Genomic DNA, 14200 nt, shown 5'->3' with positions numbered 1-14200 from the left:
TGATTTTTCGAATATGAGGATTAAAAAATGATTATAAAACAGTTTTTGCAAATGGATTGACCCTGTTTTTTCAATGGCAATCAAAAGAAATTCAATTTTCATGCAGACTTTTAATAACATCTTTTGTATCTATCTCGTACAGTTTTTTGAAATAATCGCAAAAAACTTAAATTTAGTTCATTATTTTAATTTTTAACAAAGTAAACTTTAGAAAAATATGATAAAATTGTGCTATTAATTAAAAGAAATGTTTGGTTGGTTTACAATTTTTATTCAAGAAGTTCAAAATTCGATGGGAGACTGACTGAGTTACTTTACATAATTCACTAAGTTAGAATATACCATACTTAAATATTATTGTTTTACTGCTTATTTGATAATGAACCAGATAAAAACTAAATAAAACATTGAAGTTTGTCAGTTGTTGACCATTTTGCAAGGTCTACTTGAATAATTGTGAAAATTACGAAGTAATTTGTGATTTTTTTCAAAAACTGTAAGAGATAGGTATAGGACGTATTAATAAAAGACACCATAAATATCAATGTCCTTTCGATTGGCGTTAAGAAAATAGGGTCGTTTCATTTGAAAAAACTGAGTTAAAAAAGTTTTTTGATAACCACTTTGAAAAAATCATACTAGCCATGAATTTTGACAGTTGACAATTTTGAAAATTCAAACTTTGACTTCAAACCTTTGGTTAACGAATGCAAAAAAATATTTATCGCAAAAGGTTCAAGGGCTGTGATGTCTTAGATAAACCCTTGCAAAAGTTGCAAATGAAAAGTTTAACAAAAAAATTGACAAATGTCAAAAACTAAGTCAAATACCAACAATTTGAGTGGTTACTATTTTAAAGTTTAAAGTTGGCACCATTTTTCCATTTTTTTGTAATTCCGGAAACTTAGGCATTTTGAAAATAATTTAGTTGAACTCAGAATGTTCGATTTGGATCGTATACAAAATTTTAAATCACTAGCTGTATTAAAAGTTGAAAAATGTATAATGTTGGCTTTAAAAGAATCACCTTGTATATCATTTTTGTTTTTGAATCCTTGATAAAAAACGTAAATTTTTAATTTTTTTTATTTTTTCAATCGAAAACCAAAAGAACTAGACGTTTTTAACTAGGATGTTGTTCAGACACTTTTTTACAGGGAATTGTTACGGCACTCAACTTTAGTTTTTCTTATGGAAGCCATATTCGTTTTTTGTATCTTTAAAAAGTGTTTTTATTCTTGATTACTACAATGTATTACATGATATGATCGATTCTTACATGCTGATCACAATGGAGAAAAAAGCATTTCTGCGAAGAGTGCTTTGGAGTGCTTTTTCTGTTAAACAAAATTTTTGGCGTTTTTTTCAAAGCATTTTTTGCAAAAACGCTTTTTTCTTAAGATTTCATCACTTCATGTGATAAATCGTTGTATTCAAGAACAAAAAGACTCTTCAAAAATACAAGTAACAAATATGGCGTCCATAAGAAAACCCAAAGTTGAGTGTTGTAACTCGGACATCAAGAACGCTTTCGAAAAGGCGATGACAAATTTTGTTTTTTTTTTGTAAAAAAGTGTCCTACTTTAAAACGTCTAGTTTTTTGGTTTTTGACTTAAAAAAATAAAAACGAAAATTACAAATTTTAGATTTTTCTCAATAATTCAAAAAATAAAAATGACAATTTAACCGACCTCGTAACTCTTATAATAACTGAGATCGCTATAGTGAAGCTGAAAAAACAGTGTGTTTAAATGAAAAAAAAATTGAACTAAATAAATTAAAATAATAATGAATTAGATTCGTTGAGTTTGTTAATTCCAAAAAATTTGGCGCGGAAGTGTCCTAGTGTCAATACTGCCAGATTCTCTTCACCTTTCATGGAAATGTCTTGGCAAAGCGATGTCACTAACCTTTCTTTTAATTTTCTCCTTCCTCTTGTGTGACTTCTCACGATGTCTGGGCGACACATTTATGTAAATATGAGATTCAGTTAGTGTGTTAATATCACCAATATTTATTAGGTCCACATTAGTAATTACAATAATTTTGATTTATGAAGCTATTGAGGGTCCTACCTATATCCGTTTCGTATATCAATAAAAATTACAACACAGGCGAGTTGTTTTGTTTTATTAAACCGACATATTTAATTGTCGCATTTGCATACACTGCTTGTTAATGAGTTATTTTCATGGTTAGGTAACAATGCGCAAAAGTTACCTCTCGTTTAAACCGGAAACTTGGATTTTATATGCAATTGTTCTTTGCGAAAATTTATATTCTATTCTATTCGAGTTTATAAAGTCTGATACAGATGACGTGAATCTTTCTCTACATCTCGGAATGAAACTGAAACAATTCAAACGATACCTAGTTTGTCAGATGACATTCACTTCCTAGTTTGTTCTTTTAGCTGTGTCAGGATGACAATATAGAAATGAATGAAGAACGTTCTACTCTGTCACTTGTTTCATATTATTGGAAAAATCTGCATTTTAACATTTAATAATATGTATTATTCATTTTATGAGTTTGTAATATATTTGGACAAAAATTAATTTATGTATGTAAATTGTCAGCAAGTAGTCTGGTAAAAGTAGATAAAGATTTATTTAAGTTTATAACTTTACTCACATTCAGCTTACTGTTATTGCTAACGTATTAATGAAACCTTGACCAATTTTATACAAATGGCAGATACTTTAGACACCAGAGTTTTTTCATTCTCTCGGAATAGAACTAGGAATTAATTTTGGGTAGGGGCCCCAAATTTAACAAAAAAATCAACATATGTAGGTATGTACAGTCACTCAAAATAAAAATGACATTTTATAAACGAACGCCTACTTTAACCCTTCGACATTTTTTTTACTTATAATATTCGTCACGACGTTTCAACTTTATGAAACAGTCAAAAAAATTAATTTGTTCGATACACATAGCAAAACATATATTTTATTTGGATTACCATTTTGATTTAATAAACAAAACTGAAGATTACTTAAATTCTTAAACGGCTTTTTTTAGGAATTTTGCAAAATGATTTGATTTCTGGCTAAAAACTGTGCTAAGAATCTCGGAAAATACAAAAATTATCTAGTTTTGTTTAAAAAAAAGCACTGGGTGTGAAAGAACACTTTTGAAAAACAAAAGGACAGTGGTCGTTTCTGGATGTGTCTTTTTCAATTTTGATGTCTGTATAAAGGGCCTAATTAGAAAGTTTTTAATTTCAAATGTTGCTAGGGCTTTGAAATCTTGTATACAACCCAAATCAGCCATTCTGAGTTTAAATAAATTCTTTTCAAAATGGCTGAAGTTCCACAGCTACAAGAAATTGGCGCCAACTTTAAAATTTTAAATGGTAACCGTCCATTTTTATTGCACTATTTTTTCTTCTTTTCAAACTGAGCAAAATGTACTCAAGTTTTTGGAAGTTATCTGTCATAGTTTTTGACATATGCCAGTTTTTTTGCACAGCTTTTCAAAGATTTGCAATAACTGAATATTTTTTGCATTTGATAACAAAAGATTCTACGAATCTTTTAAGGTACTATTTCAAGATTGTTAGATGTTAAATTTTAAGGATAGAATAATTTTTCAAAAATGGTATTCAATAAACTCAGATTTTTTCAAATGAAATGACTCCATTCTCTCAATGATAATTAAAAGTTTTATGGTAACTCTTTATCAACATGTCCTATTAACATTTCTTACAGTTTTTAGAATAATTACAAAAAATTTATCTTTGTTTTTTATTGTCGTGATATTGATGAGAATCTTAATAAAAGTAAGACTTAACAATCTGAAGTCAAGACTAGAAGCAGTTATTAAAAATTAAGATTTCTAAAATTTTTGTCAAAAAAAAATTGAAATTTTGATTCTCTCCAGTTATGTTTGTGCGTGTCAATTTTATTTAAGATCGTTGCTAAAAGAGCTATTTAACAGAAACTGAGTTTAAAAATTGATCGCAAATAACTTCTAACTTACGAATATAGTTTTCATGATACTTTATTAACTTTAAATGTTTGAATTGATAATATTACTAACTGTTTAATCGTAGTCTAAAGTATCCCTCATTTTTCACATAGTATTAAAAAAAATTGAACTGTAGATTAGTGACGAGTGTGAGAGTGTTGCCAACAGTGTTGCCAACCTATCAGTTTTGCTACTCTTAATTTTTTTTTAATATAAAAACATAGTTATTAATTTTATTGACTCAAATGTGTAAATTTGGTACGTTTGACAGTGAACCATGAAGTCATAGAAATCATGAAAGAATTGATTGTAGTGTTATAGTAAGTACTGCTAATCTAGCAACAAAGGAAAGAGAAATAGAGAAAAAAAATAGTTTCCTACAATTTTGTTCCTAACACTGTTTTGTATCACTGTATTCTGAAACTAAAAGATATTTTTAAAAAAATGGTAAAATTTTGATTTTTTTAATGTACCTAGTTGTACAATAAAATTTTTGCATTGCTTTAAATGTTACTGTTGGGATTTATTTCACTGTTGCTCTTAAAACTTGGACTAGGAACAACAGCGCCATCTATGGACGCTAACAGAACTAACGAAAACGCGAACGTTTTATTAGAAAGTGTTGCATCCTAGTATCCAAGTATCCGTAGATCGAGCTTATGATTATTGACAACGTTTTAGTGAAGCAACAATGAAATCTTAACAGATTTCTTTAAATGACTCAAAATGACAACAGTGTGGCCAACTTTGCACAACCGAAAGTAAAGTAAACCTTTGTGATATTTGCGTATTTTTTTGACGAAACTGTTACAACACGTCAAACTCATAAAACGGATTTAATTCATTTTAAAATTTAATTTAATTTTTATTACTAAATAGAAATAATTAATTCCCAACGCCATAAATTTAGCCACAGTCTATTACGTCAGGGTCAAGAATAAATTACGGCCCTTATAAGCGCATAACCTTAACACAAATAAAACAATGTGACTTCCAAATACCTTCAATTCTAATTAAAAACCCAAAAACGTTACTCGATATGACTCATGAAATAAAATATCGAGAATTTTGCCACATTCCATGATATCCTCTTGACCTAACGAATTTTGCAACCTTGAATTACTCTAACGGCGAGTAACCAACGACTTAATTATTTCATTGATAAATTCGGCCTAAAACCTGTCCCACCGCACCTTTTTTAACGTTCGCTCAAATATTTGTTTAACAGAATAAGAGAAAAAAATCTTAAATCCGTAAAAGAATGCATTATATGGTAATGTTACAGTTAGTGAATTTTCTACAAGGTGAGCACTTATCAGTGTAACAAGGTGAAGCAGTGTGGGATTTATTTTACCCAAGGAATGTTATAATTGTGGGAATTTTTATTTAAATGTGGCATTCCTGCTTCAGACACGGAAATGGTAAAAGACAAGATCACAAGTGACATCTTTAGTTAATGGACTGGAAAAACACAAAGGGACATGATTCAAAAATTCGAAAGCAAATTGGTTTAAATTATAACCATAATTAGCGCAATTAGCTTATCTGTGAGTGAGCACACACAGATATTGCAAATTTGATTTATTCATGCGACAATATTTGACTTCCACAGAAAAAAAATTAAATTACGCACCTTTGTTCACGTTATTTAAATTCGGGTCGTGCTTTATGTAATAGGGAATAATACCCATTTTACCTAACAATACCTGACTCTAATTTTGTATGAAAATCAATTTCGGGTCCCAAAACTAACAAACTATTGTTCAAAATTCGTTACTCGTGGCACGTGCTATTGTTAACATTCGGTATCTGCATACTAAAAGACTCGGACAAAATTTCCAACAAGCGATCACATCTTTATTGACCACTGGTGGGTGACTCAGCTGCCTTTTACGGCCCCTTTCTTTACAAATCGCCAACCCTATTCGTTCCAGTGCGCAAATAGACACATTTATTGCACACAACCTGTCTAAAAAATGGGTTTTCGTCTGATGACAGTAGAGGAGCTCTCGCTGAGTGGCCTGTTTGTAAACAAAGCGGGCGGTGTCTTTCATCCTTAGAGACCGGACTTTAGAAAACTTTTCCTTAAACTCCAAATAAATGGAAATATTGGACATTCTTTTTATTTTTGTTAAACTGAATTATAACCTAAATGAGTTTTTAAGATCCTACTGGTGTTTAACCTTCCTCATATAAAATAACAATTTTTTTTTATTTTTTTATTATAACTATTTAGTTTAAAATTATAACATTAAATTTTTCAATTTTATAGTAATTTGGTTTTACTTTTTTTTATATAATTCGTTTCCTTATTTTATTCATTTTTTCGTGGTTTTACTATCTCATTTTATTAATAATCTTACTTTGCAGTTTCATAGTTTTTTAATTATCACTCATTCAAATTTATTTATAATTGTAATTATTAATTTTTTCAAACAGACAGCACAGATTAATAGACGCTTAGTTCTTCAGAATTTCAGTCTCAATATTTTTTAGTTGTTTGTGTTTTTAGTTTCTCAGTTAGTTAAAGTTCCTTTGTCAGTTTTTAAACTTATAATTTTGAAAAGATTTGAGAATATACATTTTCTAGTTAAATTATTTTTTACTTTTAAACAATTTTTGTATCAGCTTTGATGAAACAATAATTTACATAGAAGTCTCAAAATTGTAGTGTTCGCCAATTATTATTAATTTTGGTTTTAAAAATTTATTTATTTTAATTATTACAATTATTAATTTTTTCAAAACGACAGTGTGGATTGTGTGAAAGTCATACTTTTTTAGTATTCTTAGTTTTTATGTAACACATTAAAAAAGTGTGTTTTTGTCAAAAAAAAATTAAATTATTTCAACAACTTTTAAGCAGAGTCGACCATTTTATTCGCATCTAAGGCGAAATCTCGTTCTGTGAGAAGACCGGCCCTAAAACCGGTTCAGTTTAGTTTAACTTTTTTAAGTTATTCAAGTCTCAACAAACTTCTTATTTTTTATTTTTTCAAGCTTCTAGTCTTTTAATCTCATAGTTTCTTAGTGTTTCAATCACACTGTTTTTAATTTTATTCTCAGTATTTAAACTTTTCTTAATTTCCTATATTTTACGTTTATTTCCTAAATTTTTCAGTTTTTTGTTGTTTCACTGTCTTATAATTGCAGTTTTCAAATTTATTAATGTTCTTACTTTGTAGTTCTATAAATTTTTAATTTATCACTTTTTCAGTCTCTTTGGTGTATTGTTTTTTTATTCACAATATAATGTCTCATTTTACTCGTGTTTCTCTTTTCCAGTTCTATAATCTTTTCAGTTTTTCAATTCTTTTATTCTTCAGTCTCTTACAGAATTTCAATTTCAATATTTTTTAGGTATTGTGTTTTTATTTTCCCAGCGTTAAAGTTTCTTTGTCTGTGTTTGAACTTAATTTTTGAAAATTTGTATACTTTAATTCTATATTATATATTTTTTTAATTTTAAACAATTTTTGTTGTTATAAATCAGCTTTGATTTTGGAATAAAAAAATATTTACGTAGAAGTGTCAAAATTGCAGTGTTCGCCAATTGTTTATTTTGATTTTAAAAAATATTGTAACTATAATTATTAATTTTTTCAAACTGACATTATAGATTTTAATTAGTTGTGTGTGAAAGTTTTACTTTTCTAAGACTCTTAGTTTTTGTGTAACAAATTAAAAAAAATTGTATTTTTCTCGAAAAAAATCTAATTATTTCAAAAACTAAGCAAATTCGATCATTTTATTCATACTTAGGACGAAATCCTGTTTTGTGCAAAAGACCGGCCTTAAAACCAGTTCACTGGTGTCTCATTAGTCATTGTTATTTGTCCCAGGAATGAGTAATTGACCAAAAAAATGTAAAAATCACCTCCAACTTGTTTATCTGGTGCACAAAAAATTGCAAGACGATTGAATTAAGCGTTTGTCATTAGATACCTGAGGGATATTGTACTCCCAACTGTAAAACAGATCAATCATAAGGCGTTCAAAACTGGACAAAAAATTGTTGTTTGATTATTTTGTAAATGTCGGCCAAATCATCTGGAATTTCGCTGTTTTCTAAGAAAATTTCAAATTTTTTCAAACTCAAACATTTCTCAAGTTTTTCAGTAAAAACTCAATTGTTTTGTAAGATTTCTTTAGAAAAATGAAAAATATACTAAATTTTGTTAAAATTTTTTATGTCTTTTTAGTTATTAACTTGTTTTTTTTTTAATTTAGGAGTTACGTTTTTATTTAGACAATTTAATGATTTTTGAGAAAGAAAAACAAAAAAATCGGTGTTTTATTTGTTTTTCGAGTTTTTGAACTTTTAACAAACTTCTTATTTTTTGTGTTCTCAGGCTTCCAGTCTTTTAATGTCATAGTTTTTTAATGTTTCAATTACACAGTTTTTAAGTTTATTCTCAGTATTTCAGCTGTTTAGATTCTTACTTTTCCATATTTCATATTCACTTCCTACATTTTTCAGTTTTTCGTTGTTTTACTGTTACTGTTTTCACTGTTTTCCAATTTCTTAATGTTCCAGTTCTATAGATTTTTAATTTATTACTTTTTTTGTGTACCAGCTTGTAATTATTTTATCTTTTCAGTCTCTTAGTGTATTGTTTTTTTATTCAAAATGTCATATTTCAATTTATTAGTGTTTTGAAAAATGACTTACTTTTTCATTCTGAAATTTTGAATAAAATAATAATAAAATAAAAAAAAATAGAAACAGTAGATCTGTCGCTTGTTGAAGCAATTAAACTCGTGAATACTCCAGGAGTTGTGGAAAAATTAATTAGTAAGAAATTATACAAAAAATTTTGAAAATAAAGATTTACTGAAAATAAAAATGTAATAAAAAATATTGATATTGCAGAGATGGTTTCTATTCAGTCAGTTAATTTTCTAGGTTAAGATGAATTCTTACGGAAAAACGAACAAATTTTACAAAAGAAAATTTAGAACAGTATTTATAAATTCAATAGTTAATTACCTTCTTTATAGCTTTTTTGTGTAACAGATTATTTTAAGTTTTTGACATTTTTAAGTTCGTGTTGTTTGTTTTTATAAGAATTTATTGCAATAAAAATTGTTTTTTTCCAGTAGTAGAAATTAACAAAAAGTGTTTCTTAAATTACCTAATTTCTGTTTTTGTACAACCTAAATAAGGTTTTTAACTTCATAAAAATCCGGTCTCTATTCATCGTTCTCTCAAAGGAGTTCCTGTTGAATTACCCACTTGTTCCTGAAAGACACCGCCTCACGTGGGCGATCTCGCAGGTTGCATCCAGATTCAGGCAGGTATTGACCTGATCGCAATGTAGAATGGACAACGAATTCCTTCCGAATAACGTCATTTGATCGCAGCTTTGTCTCGGTTGCATCATGAGGAGGAAATGGCATCTTCTGATACACAACGATAAGCTTTGTGTGAAATTCTCTGACACAATTCGAACGCCAGGAAAAACGATATTTCTATAAGCGCCGTTACCGATATTAATATTAATGGAAAAGTAATCGCGGTAACAGGATTTGATTTCCATTGTTGTTATTCCTACCTGTCATTATGTGACCGTAAAGTCTTGATTTTTGTTAACAAAGGGCAATAAATAGTTGTTTATGGCTTGTCGTTGCTTGTTTTTACCTGGACTTAGTAATACTTTTACAATGGTTTTGGGTCGCTGGGTTAATTCATTGGAAGCGGTGAAAAGCCAAAGGCAAGGTCACTTTCTTGGCGAGTTTGAACAGGAACCGCGAGCGGTTTCGACGCGTTTTGCAAACGGATTTCTTTTATTGATTCGCGACAAGGGATTGCGATTTGGTGATGAGTCATACGAGGGGAGCAATTGAATAAAACACCCCAAGCTATTATTATGGATTATGGAAATCCTCATAATTTGTCACTCGGATTATCAGTTTTATATCGTAACTTGATGAATCATTTAAATCCAGTTATCTTCAAAACCACATTGCTAAAACGTAGTTCTGAAAAGTCCTTTAACAAAATTAAAAAGGAAAAAATTAAATGCTAATAAGTACACATCCTAAGTATAAACGCTAGGTGAAAATCGTAATTGCGAGGTAAAAATGATAATTACTGGGTAAAAATTATGCCTAAACGCTATGTGAAAACAGTAGTACCACTAAAAAAAATACGAAAAAAAAAGTATCAATGTCTAATTATAGGGGCAACTGCACTTTTTAATTCCTCCCACTAAATACACCACTGGGTTTGTTCATTCTATCTCTTTATAAAAAAATATTTTTTAAGGCGGCTCCCGAGAACTGTCAAAATGATGTGTTCATACTTTTATACATATCTCAAAAAATAGACCATGGTGCAGTACTAAACAAAAAGCAAAATGATTAGAAATTAATTCCCCACAAAACTACACATTTTTAGTACTGAAGCCATTTTCATGGTCTGCTGATCTGAGACTTGGGTGCCAAACGCAAGAAACTGCACAGATCGGAAAAAAATACACCTTTCGTGCATAACATCATTGTAAATATGCATGCAAGAATTGAACCCAATACTAGCAATAGCAAGGAAAAAACAACCTTTAGAAAAATTTCTTTGAGAATGAGATTTTTTAAAACTTACCGCTTTCAAAATTTACTTGCCACAATGATTTTCGGTTGAAAATTGTTGTCGATTTTGAGATATGTATAAAAGTAAAAAAAGGGTAAAAACAGACTTTTTTGATTTGACAGTTTAATTTTGACAGTTCTCAGGGGCCGCCTTAAGAGATAGATTTTAATCAGATCTTCACGTCAAAAATTGTTTTCGGTCCATTTCTAGCATATAAAATTTTTAGCTTAGCAATAAGTGGTGTTAAATAACTTATACTTTGGTAAATAAAGCGTTTAATAATACCTTGGTAGGTACAATGTGTTTTTAAATGATTCTCATCTAGTCGCTGTGAATTTCCCATGTAAAATAAAAAGTGCCGCTTTATTGAATTAATGTCAGGTATTTAGACACCGAATATTACCATTCTTCATTTACTAAGTCTCCAATTAAAATAATCTTCGACAGTAAACGTGGTGTTTTGCGCAGTGTAACAATTTAATTGCATTTTAATAAAATTTTTAAAATTAATTAACTGACAATTCATTAATTTCACAGCTGACAGTTGTCACAATTTTTTTTTGCACGTAAGCCAATTTCAAAGTTAACTAGATGAGAATCATTTAAAAACACATTGTATAGTTTTTAATAAGTAGTACTTAGTATTATTTTTTCTTAGTAAGTCTTATTCAAAAATACCTACATTACCACTTGACATTTAGATTATTTTACCAAGCAAATCATAATTTATTACATAGCATTTATTAGCTAGCATTTCGATTATTTCATCTAACAAATTTTATTTTAATATTCTACGTAGCATTTACAATATTTACAATATCTTTCTTAGAAAATTACTGTCATTTACTTGACAGTTGGTTAGTATTCAAATTCAGAAATTAGAATAAAGTAGGTGCAAGAGTTTAAAGTAAATAGAATTTAATTAATAAACTTAACCATCTCATCTGCGAAATAAGAATTGTTTCAGATGTGGTGTGTCACTTAAATCTGAATACATAGGTTACTATTTTTAAAATTTGTTCTTAAAAACTTGTAAATAATACAGTCACAGAAATGAATGATAAATGAAGATAAAAATGAATAGCAAAATGATTTTTAGTAATAATTTTATTTAGGGATTTTTAAAATTAAACAGCATTTGTTTTCCATACTGGTTATTTGTGAAAAACAATTAACAGAAAATATAGCTAAAGTTGAAGATATGTTTTGTAAAAAAAGATTAAAAACATAAATACTAAAAACTAAATAAAACTTTTGTAGATTTAAAAAGAACTGAATGAAAACAATGAGTAGTAATTTTTAATAATTATTCACTGATGTTCCTAGCTCTCTGACAGTATACATAACATCACAAACAAACACTTCACAAGACAAAAACATAAACACTGGGGAAACACAACCGTTTATTTTTTGTTTGTTTTAACAGACATTTATACCAAACAGCAGCAGGCAATATGTAACACACTGCAACATAGAAAATGCAAGAAATGTTTGTTTCCAATTACAAGCCTAATTTTTTTGTACTTTTTGTCAAAAAATTATGATAAACTTTTTTCTGCAATAAATGGTTTACTATTTAAAAAATGATGTGGTATACAATATGCTTTGTTTATTTCAAAAAATAATTATAGAACTTAAAACATAAATAAAAGTCAATAACTAAATAAACGCACAAATAAAAGTGTAACATAAATAGACTACTAAATAAAGATAGAATTACAATTTATTTATTTTTTGAATAAAATATTCAATATTGTCGAAATAATATAAAACGTAAAGGAAATGGACAATGCCCGACAAAATAAGACAATCCACGTCAGTAGTAGGTTATTTGAAATTTAAAAAATAACAAATCAAAACATGTTTTTTTTTTGAAAAATTTTACTCGAAATACACATTTAAAAACGGAACCAGGGCCAATAAAGTGAAAATCACAAGAATATGGGTTTTGAAGTGATGTTCGTGATATAAAAACTAAAGAGCAGTCTTAAGATCTTCAAAGTATTGTTTGATTTGTTTCGTTAAAAATCACAGTTTAGGTTAAGTTAATAATTTTTCAAGACAAAAAAATTCATTTTTTATCAATTTTTTGCCATAAGTAATCTTCTATGTATAGTACGAGTATAGTCAGTTCTGTTCTGTTCTGGCAATGTTGGTTTGATTTGTTTTTATATTTCCATGATTTTTGTTGCGTATTTTTTGATTGTTCGCATTCACAATTTAAATTAAGCGGCACATTAGGTTCAAATTTCATAGGTGACTTGATGATCAACCATTTTTGAATACATTGTATGTATGAACTTAATACATTTTATTTCAACAGAAAATAAATACGATTTTTATTTTCATATTATCAAATATAATACGGAACTTTTTTGTAGTTAATTTGTACCCCATACTACCTATTCTGTCGTTCGTTGTCTTCTTTGTCGCGCAATCGAATTTTTTGACTAAACAGTAACATTATTTTGTTTATCTTTTGTATTCAATAATAATAATTAACTCGTTTGGATTAGGCCAAATAAACAGATATCGACCACCCTGTAACAATACCATAACAGTAAGGGTCAGTTCATAGTCGAATTTAAAGGAGTATTAAATTACATGTTGTTTATAAAGTGCTGATTACTTTGAATTTGTTGGTAAACTTTCATATTTTAAATCAACATTAACTTAAAGTTTCTTACTTCTTGTTGGATTATCATGGTGTGGAAAAAGGATGACCACTTTGTGGTTGAAACGCGTAGTGTTTAAAATAAAGGTCTGGTGTGTCGGGTTTTTAAACTTTGTTTTATTTAAAGTTCCTTAATTTCGATTATGAAACTGGCCCTAAATTACTAAACCGTTGGAAATATTTCTACAATAAATAGATGTAGCATAGAGTCTGAATTATATAGTTTGTATATTTTGTCCAGCGCTCAAAAAATTGATAATTTAGTTTTTACTATCATGAAACACCAACAAATGTTTCAAAAATGTAGCAAACCAGTGAACAACCTGGAACCTTTTTCATTTTAATCACATTAAAAAGTGCTCCAAAAGTTATTCATTTTAAAGAAACTATAAACAGTCTAATTATGATTTAACTCAAAACCTTTTAAACTTTTAAGTAAGATTCCACTGTGACATCCACCAAAATGTTTACCGTGTTATTTTTAATGATCTGATAAATAAGATAAAATATTTAAATGTAAATATTGATAGGTTTGGTTAGATAAAGAATGTAAATAGAAATTAATACGTTGTACCTAATCAAAACAAGAAAAATTTAAAATAGAATCACGTATTCATAATTTTGTAACAATAATAAAAATAGGTCCAGAGCATACTCCTGTTCCAGATCAGGCGACGATTCTAACGTAAAAAAAATTAAATAATTATCCTATTGACAACACCAAACTTATCTGAATCACCCTGTATAGAGAAAACCCCAAAATTGTCATCCATTTTCTTGTTTAAACATGTTCCTAATCGTAATGGTTTTCACAAAGCTTGACAAATTTTTGGTTTACTTAGTGGCATTGTAAACAAATTTTACGAATTCGTGTAAATAGTGATTCATCTTTAAATAATTATAAACAATCAACCATTTTGTTCTGTGTTTATTATACGAAAAATGTAAAAATTCAAGCGGTG

General features: G+C 28.4%; 1 protein-coding gene across 5 annotated transcripts in view; it reads left to right on the top strand.

Moving 5' to 3' along the window:
* Traf4 (TNF-receptor-associated factor 4) overlaps positions 1 to 14200 on the top strand; it is a 62688-nt gene that overhangs the window by 35544 nt on the left and 12944 nt on the right. The window lies entirely within an intron of this gene.

The sequence above is a fragment of the Tribolium castaneum genome, chromosome 2, assembly GCF_031307605.1.
Source record: "Tribolium castaneum strain GA2 chromosome 2, icTriCast1.1, whole genome shotgun sequence".
Classification (NCBI taxonomy): Eukaryota; Metazoa; Arthropoda; class Insecta; order Coleoptera; family Tenebrionidae; genus Tribolium; species Tribolium castaneum.
Note: the sequence above shows the minus strand (reverse complement) of the source record. Positions and strands in the feature narration are given on the sequence as shown.